At 38.1% G+C, this 13266-nt stretch overlaps 1 protein-coding gene across 9 annotated transcripts in view; it reads right to left on the bottom strand.

The window, feature by feature from the left end:
- LOC140737937 (amyloid beta precursor protein binding family B member 2-like) overlaps positions 1-13266 on the bottom strand; it is a 265420-nt gene that overhangs the window by 221975 nt on the left and 30179 nt on the right. For 2 of the 9 annotated variants that reach the window (XM_073064771.1, XM_073064774.1), the window contains exon 2: positions 9575-9734. The exons of the other annotated variants lie outside the window; for them this stretch is intronic. The gene's annotated coding sequence lies outside the window, so the exon portion shown is untranslated. The remainder of the gene's footprint in view (positions 1-9574; positions 9735-13266) is intronic. 9 annotated transcript variants of the gene reach the window in all.

Genomic DNA, 13266 nt, shown 5'->3' with positions numbered 1-13266 from the left:
CCCCATCTTCTTGGTCTAACTTCTCATTTTTTTTTTCTCTGGTCCTGCTGAAGGGTTTCTTTCGGCCCAAAACTTTTTCACCTATCACTTCCTAGATTCTCACTTCATCACCCTCACACATCAATCAACCTTCCATCTTGTACTCCTTCACTTCCCACCACCTTCTTATTCTGGCTTCTTTTCCCTTCCTTTCAATCATGAAGAAGGATCTTGGGACAAAATATCAACTATTTATTGCATGCCATAGATGCTCCCTGACCAGCTGAGTCCCTCCAGCATTTTCTGCATATGTTCCACAATATATTTCTTTCCTCTTTTAAATAAGGCAGGAGGAATATTGTGTAGTTGAAAGATGTGGAATTGATTTGAAAAGAAAATCGCTAAGGCCCACACGGACAATAATGTCTGCTATTGAAGTTTCTTTATCTAAAGCTTAATATGCAATAAATTGCAATCCTGAACTCTCTCTTCAATTAGCCCAAAGGTTGCAATGGATCTTGTAAAAGTGTGATTAACATCTCTGTAGGACAATCTGAAACAGCCTACAAGCTCAGCATTTTAATTTCTGCCGAAGTTTAAAAAAAAATCCTAGGAGCTTGTAAATAGTTAAATGTCTGAGTATACCACCTTTTACAAAAGCAGAATTTTTTTTGAGAAGTCTGCTTTATTTTGAGGAGGGAATAAATCAATAAAGAACATATTCTCTATTGTATATTATTTATGAAAAATATTGCTCCTGCCTTGTAAATTTCATCTTCTCCCTACTGTCACAGATGTTAAATTGCCGTATTTCATTGATAATTTAAAAAACATGCTTATGATCACAGCTGAAGCTGACAGAATTATCTGAGATTTCCAATGAGTTCTGATTTTGATATACACAAATACACTTCTGAAACTTGCAAATCTAAAGAAACTTGCACATGAATCCTGTTATGCTTCACAACAGTGTAAGACACCAGACAGGAGTTCATACAGAGATAAGGAAAAAACTAAAAAAAGACAAAAGACTAAAGGATCACCTGTTTCTACTTTTAATAAATAAGGAAATTTAGCATTGGTGTTATGAAATGTCAATGGTGCAGTTTGCACAATAGAAAGATTTGCTTTTTGAGGCAATAAAAAAAGACATCAAAAGTGAATTTATTTGGGTTCCATAGGACACAATGCAAAATAATCCATAATATAACCATCATGCTTAAGAAACATTTCTTCACCTTGGTTTTCCTATTTGAGCTTGGTCAAATTACTTTCTGAATCACAAGTACACATTAAGGTTTTCCTGAACAGTATAATTTTGTATCTCCTTCTACCTTAAATTGAATGAATATAACACATATAACAACATTGTTACTTTGCTTCTGTAATAGTCATTGTTATACATAAATTAAAAAAAAGAATGTTCATCCAATCATATTTTACATGGAGTACAACTTAATTTTGGCCAGGACACGTTGATTATACATGGAAAAGTAAACCGAGTCTAATAGTTCCTCAACCTACTTCATGAGAAATCTAGATGCACAATTAGCATTTTCCAATTGGGGTTAACCCATTAACCTATGGAAAACTGTAGCTCAATTAACAAAAAGGCCTGAAAGATCAAACATGAGCAATCCCGAGGAAAGACAAACCTGACTTGTTTAGTATTGGAATACTGAACCAGATCAGAATTCCTTCTGAATTTCCACCATCATGGAAACGACCTAAATTCCAAGGAATCTTGATTTAGTCAGTTAAGACAGCAGTTGGTCAGATTACTGACAGGTAGGAGATAAAGTGCAAGTGTGCTTCAAATCAGTTTATAAAATCGTATGAATATAAACAGTTATAAATAGCACAAAAACCAGGAGATTATTTTGCAACTTGAAGTGTAAGGAAATTAATTAATACAGAAGGGTAAATAATTTTAATTCTTAAAATTAACAAACTTTAAAAAAGAGGTAATGATTGTTGTAGAATGTACGTGCTAGAGATGAATCAAGTTCAAATGTAAATTGCAAGAACAGTGAGTGATCACAGATTAGGTACATCTTGGGGTCTCCAAAATTTTCCAGAACAGCAGAACTCAGCATAAATTTTTTCAGGATAGGTGTTGAGGAAATTAAGAAGGGGAAGAAATAAATATTGTTTCAAAATTCCAGTACCACATCTGAAGCAACAATTAATAAAACACTCTTCTGGATTATCATTACCTTAGTGTTGCCTGACAAAACAAGAGATTACTGGAGAATAAAAATGTATTCTCTTGTAAAAAAAATTTCAAAAAAAATTGAAATGCAAAACCAAATCACCAATTTGTCTTCCTTATTTTAATGCAGACAGGGGGCAACCAAATAATTTGGTGCACATACACCATCCCAGAAACTATAACAAAGAAGTTTTTAAAGCTGTTAATATTATTTTTAACTTTGATGAATAACATACATTTTAAATAAACCTTTATATGTTGCCACAGTAATGCATAAAGGAACACAAAGTTTCAACCTGAAATGGCAACAATTTCTTTTATCCTACTGATACTGCTTAGTCCACTGACATCGTCCAGCAGACTGTTTACGACCCTAGTAATCTAGTTTCCATCCAGAGCTTGTGTGTTGCCTTTGGAAGGTCTGTACGTTCTTCCTGCGACTCTTGGGAGATCCTATCATTGGCTGGCGTGTAAATTAGCAAATGTAAATTACCCTCTGTGTAGGTGGAGGTGGCAGAGAAACCAGGGTGGAATAGTTGCTAAATGCAAGCAAATACAATTTATAAATAAATGGGATTGATGGGATTATTCCAAGTGCCTGCATTGGCATTCTGTACAACACAGGAGTAGAATTAGGCTATTTTCCCTATCAAGTCTGCTCCACCATTCAATCATTGGCTGATCTAGACCAAAAGACACAGGAGCAGAACCAGGCCATTTGGCCCATCGAGTTTGCTCTGCCATTTCATTATGGCTCATCCATTTCCCTCTTAACTCCATTCTCCAGCCTTCTCTCCATAACCTTACATGCCCTGACTAATCAAAGAACCTATCAACTTCCAGCTTAAATGCACTGAATAACTTGGCCTCTACAGGCATCAGTGGAAACGAATTCCACAGATTCACCACACTCTGGCAAAAGAAATTTCTCCTCGCCTGTTCTAAATGGACATCCCTCTAATTTGAGGCTGTGCCCTATGAGCTCCCTCACCAAATGAAGTATCTTCTTCCCATCCACTCTATCTAGGCCTTTCAACATTCAATAGGTTTCAAAGAGAATACCCCCTCATTCTTCTAAATTTCAGTGAGTACATACCAATAGCCATCAATCACTGCTCATATGTTAACCTTTTCATTCCTGTATCATTCTTGTCAATCTCCTCTAAACTCCCTCCAATGTCAGCAACATCCTTTCTGAAACAAGGGGCCCAAATCTGTACACAGTACTCCAAGAGAGGCCTCACCAGTGTCTTATACAGCCTTGGAAATACATCCTTGCTTTTATATTCTTGTCCTCTTAAAATGAATACTAACATTGCATTTGCTTTCCTCACCACCAATTCAATCTGCAAATTAACTTCTATGGAATCCTGCATGAGAATTCCCAAATCCCTTTGTACTTCGGATTTTTGAATTTTCTCACCATTTAGAAAATAGCTTATGCTTTATATTCCTTCCACCAAAGTACATGACCATACACTTCACAACACTGTATTCCATCTGCCACCCCTTTGCCTATTCTCCTGATCCAAGTCCTTCTGCAACCTTTCCGCTTCCTCAACACTACCTGCTCCTCCAGCTATCTTTGTATTGTCTGCAAATTTGGCCACAAAGCTATCAATTTTATCATCCAAATCATTGACATACAATGTCAAAAGAAGCAATCCCAACACAAACCCTTGTGGAACAACACTAGTCACTGGCAGCCAACCAGAAAGGGCTCCCTTTATTCCCACTCTTTGCCTCCTGCCAATCAGCCAATGCTCTATCCATGCTAGTAACCTTCCTTTAACACCATGGGGTCCAAGCTTGTAAAGCAGCCTCATGGGTGGTACCTTGTCAAAGGCCTTCTGAAAATCCAGGTACATAACATCTACCAATTCTCCCATGTCTATCCTGATTGTTATTTCTTCAAAGAATCCCAACAGATTTGTCAGGCAAGCTTTTCCCTTAAAGAAACCATGCTGACTTTGGCCTATTTTATAATGTGCCTCCAAGTACTCTAAAACATCCTTAACAATTGACTCCAACATCTTCTCAACCACTGAGATTAAGCTAACTGGCCTATAATTTCCTTGTTTCTGCCTCCCTCCCTTCTTGTAGAGTGGAGAGACATTTTCAATGTTCCAGTCCACTGGACCCTTGCCAGAATCTATTGATTCTTGAAAGATCATTGCAGATGCCTCCACAATCTCTTCAGCTACCTCTTTTTAAACCCTGGAGTGTAGTCCATCAGGTCTGGGTACCTTATCTACCTTCCAACCTTTCAGTTTCTTAAGTACAATCTGTGTAGTAATAGCAACTGCACTCACTTCTACCCCTTGACACTCTCGAACTTCTGGCATACCGAAGACCACAGTCTTCTACAGTGAAGACCGATGCAAACTACTTATTCTGTTCATCTGCCAATCCCTTGTCCCCATTACTAGCTCTCCTATGTCATTTCCAGCAGTCCAATATCTACCCTCGCCTCTCTTTTACTCTTTATATATCTGAAAAAGACTTTTAGTATCATTTTGATATTACTGGCGAGCTTACCTTCATATTTAATATTTTTTTCTCCTTATGGTTATTTTAGTTGCCTCTGTCAGCTTTTTAAGAAACTCCTAATCCTATAACTTTCCACTAAGTTTTGCTTAGTGGCATATATAGTGGATAGAACAAGCCCACCCTTTTGCTTTTATGTTGGCTTTGACTTCCCTTGTCAGCCACAGTTGTGTCATCCAGCTTTAGTATACTTCCTCTTCTTTGGGATGCATCAATCCTTCACCTTCCAAATTGCTCCCAACAACTCCAGACATAGCTGCTTGGCTGTCATCCCTGCTAACGTCCCCTTCCCTTCAAATATGGCCAGCTCCTCTCTCATACCTCTGTAATTCCCTTTACTATAATACTCATACATCTGGCTTTATCTCCCTCTCAAACTGCAGGGGGCATTCTATCATAATATGAAATCTGTTTCCAAAGGATTTCATTACCTTAAGCTCCCTAATCATATCCAGTTCATTACAACACCCAATCCAGAATCCCCTAGGGGGTTCAACCACAAGCTGCTCCAAAAAACATCTGAGGCATTCCACAAATTCTTTCTCTTGGGATCCAGCAGCAAGTTGATTTTCCCAATCTATCTGCAAATTGAAATCCCCCATGATTAACTTAACATTGCCTTGTAGAGATGCTTTTTCTTTCTCCTACTGTAATTTGTAGACCGCATCTTGGCTACTGTTTGGAGGCCTGTAAATAACTCCCATCAGGGAGTTTTTACCTCGCAGTTTCTTAACTCCACCCTCCAAGAATTCTACATCTTCCAATCTTATGTCACTTCTTTCTAAAGATTTTATTACATTTTTACCAGCAGAGCCACTCCTCCTCTGCCAACCAGCCTGTCCTTTCACTAGATTGTATATCCTTAGATATTTAGATCCCAACTATAATCATCTTTCAGCCACGACTCTGTGATGCCCACAATGTCATACCTACCAATCTCTAACTACGTTACAAGATAATCTGCCTTGTTTATTATCCCACTCAGCCCCATTCTCCTGCCTTTTCTCCTTTACTAATCAAGAAATTATTAACCTCTGTTTGAAATATACCAATAACTTTGCCTCCACAGCTATCCGTGGCAATGAATTCCACAGATTCACCATCCCCTGGTTAAGGAGATTCCTCATCATCTGTTCTGAAGGGACATCCTTTATTCTGAGGCTCTGGCAGGCTTTCTCATTAATGGAAACATCTTCCCCACATCCACTTCACTTTCAATATTTGGTACCTAAAAAAGAGATTCCCTTTTGCATGATTTGCTGCAAACTAACTCTTACTACCCATTGATTAACATTAACTAATGTTGCTTTAACTATGATCATAGAGACAGCTGAATTTAAGGTGAGCTACATTAGCTATGAGCTTGTTTTCATCTTTAGTACATCCAATAGCTAAACTTAAGCAATGCAACATCTGTAACGTCAAAGAACTCTGAGCTGATATTAGGAAACATCTATTGTGAGATACTGGGAATCATCCTTAAAAGATTTCCAAATAGTAGATGAACTGGGTAAATGAAGGAACAAAACAGGTTGCCAGTTTGTGCTGGTGCTGGCAACATGACACGCACTGTAATTCACTTGGGCTTTAAGCCTAAAAATAAACATTGTTTACCACTAAGTGAAAGTTCTCCATTCTACAGAAAACAAGATTTATCTGAGCAGCACACTACAAAGCAGAAAAAAATGGTCTGGTTTAAAAGCCATACAACTCAGCCCAGTCTGGGAGTGCAGAGAAGGGTCAACAGTTTCTGGCCCTCCTGCTCTTCTGGTTCAGCTGTCTCTTGTATTGACTTGCTTAGCTATAAAGGGGGAAATATGCAGATAACTTTACAAAATACACACACACACACACCTAATTACGGCAAAAGCAAATGAAAACGGGCGTCTGCAGATGTGGCACCCCCACACTTAACAACAAAATGAAGGAAACAATCTTTAGATTCCAGATCATAAAGCATTTTTGTTGTAAACCTTCTCATGGGAGAGTAAAATTAGTGTCAGTAAATTAGTTTACTCGCTTAGAAGTAAATTAGAAGTAGGAAATTTGATAATAATTTGCTTAAATTATACAGATTTACAATGTGAACAATGCAAACTGCAACACTCAATGCCCAAGGACGAAATAACCAAGCCCACTTGTCAATCCACCAAAAGCAGAATTTCCCAGTGGCCAAGTTTTAAAATTTATATCCCTATTCCCATTCCGACATCTCAGTCCACAGCCTCTTCTTCTGCCATGACGAGGCTACTCTCAAGGTGTAGAAGCAACACCTCACATTCTGTCTAAGTAGCCTCCAACCTGATGGCATGAACATAGTTCTCCTTCTGTTCCTTCTTCCACTCCCCCTCCCTCCTCTTCTATTTTCCACTCTGGCCTCTTCTCTCTCCTCACCTGCCTATCACTTCCCGCTGGTGCCCATCCTTCACCAACCCTTCACTTTTCCCACCCACCTGCCTTCACCCATTACCTTGCTGCTCCCCCACCTTTTCATTCTGGCATCTACCGCCTTCCTCTCCAGTCCTGATGAAGGGTCTCAGCCCAAAATGTCAACTGTTTAAATATGCAAGCACCTGTGAAATTAGGCAGGATCTTTGTTTAATGTTGAAAAAAAAACTTTCCATGAGATGGCTCTCCTCAGGAGTGTACTGTGAAAATTCTAAGCTCCTGTGCCATTAATAACAAAATGAAATAGCTTTAGGTATGATTCACCCCAAAGGACCCAACTGTTAGTAAAGAAATACTTCAATACAAAATATATTTAAAGCACTAACCTTAGTGAATATACAAAACCATTAAAACAACAGAAATGGTTCCAAAAAGCTCCAATTCATTTATTTTCAATTAACTCATACTTGGACCATATAATTCCTCTAATAACAGCCAACATCAACATGTCTGAAGGTTACTATGACACCTCTAGTCAATTTAGATGGATATTTTCATACAACAGCACTTGCTCTTTCGTAATAACTGACAAAAATATAAATAACCAGGAAAAGTAACTTGTTGAATAACCAGAAGTTGTGATCCATTTAGAATAGTAAACAAACTTGATTTTGTTTGGCTGTATTCACGTATGGTTGAATGACAACTAAACTTGAACAATGAACAATGAATAGGGTAGCCAGCAGATAACGAACACTGAGCTGAACTGAACTGAAATATACCTTTTGATTCTGTGTATTTGCTCTTTTTTTTGTTGCTGTTTGAATGATTTTTTTTGTACATGGGGGAGGGGGGAGGGTTTGATGCTTGATGTTTTTCTTCGAATGGGTTGGTTCCACACTTCTTCTTTGTTTCATGACTGTCTGTGGGGAAGACCAATTTCAGGGTTGTATATTGCATGCATACTTTTATCACAAATGTACTTTGAATCTTGAAATACAGCCAGCAAGTCGAGCAGTATCTGTAAAAAAATTCTCCACAGATACTATCTAAAGTTTTACGCTCTTTCCAAATTAGAAACAGGCCAAGAGGAGTTATCTATTGTCGTGATGAGGCTACACTCAGGTTGGAGGAACAACACCTTATATTCTGTTTGGGTAGCCTCCAACCTGATGGCATGAACATAAATTGCTTGAACTTCTGGTACTGCTTCCCAACACCCCGCCTTCATCATTTCCCATCCCCTTTTCTCTCTCTCTCACCTTATCTCCTTGCCCACCCAGTACCTCCCTCCAGTGCTCCTCCCCCTTTTTTTCCCATGGCCTTCTGTCTCTTTCACCAATCAACTTCCCAGCTCTTCACTTCATCCCTCCCCCTCCAGGTTTCACCTATCACGAGGTGTTTCTCTCACCCCCCCCCCTCCCACCTTTAAAATCTACTCCTCAGCTTTTTTTCCTCCAGTCCTGCCGAAGGGTTTTGGCTGGAAGTGTCAACTATACTCTTTTTCCATAGATGCTGCCTGGCCTGCAGAGTTCCTCCAGCATTTCATGTTTGTTGTTTGGATTTCCAACATCTGTTGATTTTCTCTTGTTTTCAAGAAATGTTTGTATATTTTTGTGAGAAGAGAAAGAATGTAACATCTGTGAAATACAAGTATTGCCATCCATGTCCAATCCTCTCTGTCATATAGTAAGAATGTTTAATTAAACTTGAGGATTGAAAGAAAACTTTTGAGTTCTGGCCAGAATCTTAAAGAATACAAAGAGAATGGTGAATATAGAAGTTGTATCAACACTTTCTTTACTGACTTCACTGGCTTAAAACAAGCCAACAGCGGTGGTAAAAGAACTGGGGTGGCAAAGTGGAATAAAAAGCATGTGCAATGCTCTGTTCTCAAACAATGTCCAGTGGTACATGTTTGAAAGCACGTACATGCAGGTATCACGACAGAAACACTTCAGGGTAGGCTCAGTCAACTCCCAAGTCAATAGAATGTTTCCACATTAACGTTCACAAACTCAGCAAATTCACAAAGGACAGAGATTCTTCACTCTCCTCCCTCATCTAGTGACCCAACAGATAACACCAAAGCTGATGTTCTACTAAAAAGTACAGCATAAGGTAACTTGACAAAGATTACGAAAACTATTAACTTTGAGAAGGTAAACAAATTTGTTGCTCATTCAAATAGAAAGGGCTTATTGGGCCATCTTAAGACCTTGAGATCACAGCTGAAATCACATCATGTTCCAATTATGGTACTTTAAAATTCACTGGCATATATTCAAATAGACCGAGATAGCAAGGAAGTTAGATTGGAGGCGCAGAACAGCAACACTAATTGATGAAGTGGTAGGAACAAACTCAACAAAATCATAATAGTTCTTTGTTCACATCTGGGTAATGCAATCCAATTACATTTTTACCTATTTAAAAAAAACTGCTTACCAGACAAGAAAATTATATCTATAGCAGAGTGCTATGACTTCTTCCAAGTGAGCTAGTCATATTAAAAGGTCGTTCCTAAACAAATCTGGACAGGCTATAGTCTGTGTCAATTGGAATGGCAGGTATTTTTGGAATGGATCTGTAGCCGTTAAATAACAGCCTGAAAGAGAAGGTAAATTGCATGGTTAAGGAATGGAATGCAAATTTGATTGCAAAAAAAAATAACATTCCTCCAGCGTGAATTACAAAGCCATCCTGTATTTGTAAAGTATTCCAAATAAAAATAAGTAGCACCAGTATAAGAGTAAACAATCTTTTAGCAAGAGGCATTACAGTTATTGTTTTGTGACTTTTAAGGATGTTTCTTTACTACTGAAGCAATAATGGAATTAAGAGTTGCTACATTCATATGAATAGAACAATAATTTTTGGTGTTGATAATGAAAGCAAGTCATACAAATTCCAAAACAATTACACAAAGGACCCAAGCAGCTTTACTACATAATACTATCAAACCACTAGTTTACTACCATGGTGTTCTCCAACACATTTACCATTAACGCTAATTGCAAAGTAATGATTACAAATTGGAATTTACTTAATAAACTTATTGATCACAAGCTCAAAAGTGACAGGCAGCCATGTAGATACTTCACCTTTTATTAGCAAAATGGGGGACTTCAAAAGCAGGGCAGAGCATTTTTAAATGATTATGGCTTTAAATTCTTACCAGACAAAAATGCGTGCAAGGCAGACAAAAATATGTCAAGACTTCATAACTATCCAAACACCAGCAATATTGTATCAAGCAGGCAGTGATCAGGAAATCATATCATGCTTCAAGCTTTCAAAAGTAACCCCAGCCAAAATAATCAGGACACTGTACATCATAAGAAGGCAACCCTATGTTGGGTAAAAACTCTTAAGTACCTCTTACAAATGCTAGGCAAACTCCAAAAGGTGCATTAAGTATCTAATGAATATCAAAATTACAAAGTTATCTTGAAGAAAATGTATTTTATTTAGAGATACAGGCAGAGCAGGCCAAACAGCCTTACTATCCACCAACCCACCTATTTAACACCAGCCTCATCACAGGACAATTTATAATGACCAATTAATCTACTAATGAGTATGAATTTGGACTGGGGGTGGAAACCGGAACACCTGGAGGAAACCCATGTGGTCATGGGGAAGAAGTACTAATTCCTTATAGATGGCACAGAGTTAAACTCCGAACCCTGAGGCCCCATGTTGTAATAGTGTCACGCTAACCACTATGCTGCTGTGCTACCCGAATACTTCTGGTTGCAAAATAGTTGGAAAAGTTTTGGTAACAATCCAAAAGTAATTCATGTTGTGCAGGCTGTAATCTCCCTAAATTGGTGATCGAGACAAACCCATGTTGCCTCAGCTGTGCCTATGGCCAGTCATTTCTACTGAGCTACTCTTATTATTTAATCATCTATTTTCTCACTCCACCACTGGATTAAGGCCCCAGTTTTGTCACTTACAAATAACAATTTCTTGCCTATCAAGTTACCCAACAAAAAATAATTCTGGACATTATATTTTTCTCACTTCATGGTAAAAATTGAACTACTCACATTTATGTATCCAGAAAAGATACACGAGCGCATGCTTTGCCCCCAAGATCCCATGACCAGGATCATTTACTTTCAGTTCTGCACCACTGTCCTCTGATTCAGAAGTAGTAGAAACCTGATTAAAAAGCTAATGCAGGAATTTCACTTTTGCAAGTATGAATGAGTAGTGTGGAGGTGGGGGGTGGGTGGAATTATATCATTATTTCTCCATCTTAAAAAAAAAACAAATATTCAGCTTAATACACAAGCATGATATGCACTCATTTTCCTGATGGTACTAACCTCAAAATTAGACAATTTTGTTGTCACAGCTTTCATCTATTTATATCTTCCAACTGAAGCCTTAAATGTGAAATAAATTGCAATCAGGCACAATTTCCTTGCAGATCGACGGAACCATCCAATGCGACATGGGAAGTTTCTAAGATGAAAGATTAGATGCTGTGTGGCAATGCCAAAAAACATAGATTTTACATATTTTATCAATTTCAAGATTTGGCATTTCTTCCACATCAGCAACCAATAATGTTACTCCCTTGAGAATGAGGCCCTGCATGATTAACCTGATACCATCTTTAAGATAATCTTTTCTTTCCTCTGAATTTCATGTCACTGGGTAGAACAACAAATAGGATAAATGGTAGTATTGATTTCAAGGAAATTCCACACCAATCAGAATAAATGTCAGATGTACCCATTACCCGGCAACTGAACTTTTTCTTCATTCAGCTTGAAAATTAACTTCAATTTTCTTTCACTTCAATAGGGAATGACCTCCCCAACTGCTCATCCTTCGATAGATTTCTACCATGTTAACAACTTGAGCAGAAAACAGACGTACATCTGCACAATCAAGATGCTCACTTGAAGAGAGTTACCTGCAATATGTTGTAGTTCAATCGACAATTCTATCATAACATGTCATAAACATGTCAGTCCTGAATGGCCTACTCCTGCACCTATTTTCTATGCTTCTATTGACTACTTATTCATTTCCATAGATGCTACCTGGCCTGCTGAGTTCCTCCAGCACTTAGTGTGTGTTGCTTTGGATTTCCAGCATTTGCAGACTTTCTCTTGTTTACAAAAATGTTAATGTTGACTTAGTGAAGTTAATTTTTTATATTCTGATTTAAAGTAACTTATATTGTATTTTTCTTTCATAAATTGTCCTTCAAGGTGAATGAAGTGCCAAGCATCATTATAGAATTCATAAGTGAGATTATGCTAATACTGTTGCCTTAATTTGAAAAAGCATCCTAGCAACGCCCACAAAACTCAAAATATGACATATTAAAGACAGTGGATAATCCAGGTATACATTCAATACTATTTCTTTATATATTTAATGCTAAGCTCCTCAATTTCATCAACTTTGCTCTACCTTTCACAGGCCCTCCCTCCCATTTCTCAATCTCTCTAGACAAACTGTCGATCGACATCTTCTATAAACCTACCGATTCCAACAGTTATCCTGCCTCTTTCTCTTCCCACTCTCCTGTAAAAGTGCTATTCCCTTTTCTCAGTTCCTTCCTCTCCACCGCATCTGTTCCCAGGATACAGCTTTCCTTTCCAGATATCTTCCTTCTTCAAAGAACAGAGTTTCCCTTCCTCCACCATAGATATACAGATGCTGCCCTCACCCTCATCTCCTCTATTTCCTGGACATCTGCTCTCACCCCATCTTCCCGACAGCTACCATCAGGTGAGAGGTACACAAACGTGAAATCCTACATAACAGCTACTTCCCTTCATCAATTTGGTTCTTGAACCACCCTGCAAAATCCTCATCACTGTTACAGTTTAGCAACACCTTGACCACTTTGCTCTACACTGGCCTTTGTGTTCTTTCCTGTAAAAATTGTGTTTAATTTGTTTAATCAAGTGTTTTCCTTCTGAGTGCTGCTTAAATGATATGTGGCTGTAATGCTGCAGCAAGAAAGGTTTTTATTGCAGCTGTGCATTTATGCATTTGAAAATAAACTTTGATTTAATAGACTATCTGAAGTGATACGATCTGAAAGTTAACATGGATCCGAAGGGAAATCATGCTTAACAAACCTACTAGAGTTTGCTGAATAGTCA

This window comes from Hemitrygon akajei, chromosome 13 (genome assembly GCF_048418815.1).
Source record: "Hemitrygon akajei chromosome 13, sHemAka1.3, whole genome shotgun sequence".
NCBI classification, from domain to species: domain Eukaryota; kingdom Metazoa; phylum Chordata; class Chondrichthyes; order Myliobatiformes; family Dasyatidae; genus Hemitrygon; species Hemitrygon akajei.
The sequence above is the reverse complement of the archived record's forward strand: the minus strand, read 5'-3'. Positions and strand labels throughout refer to the sequence as shown.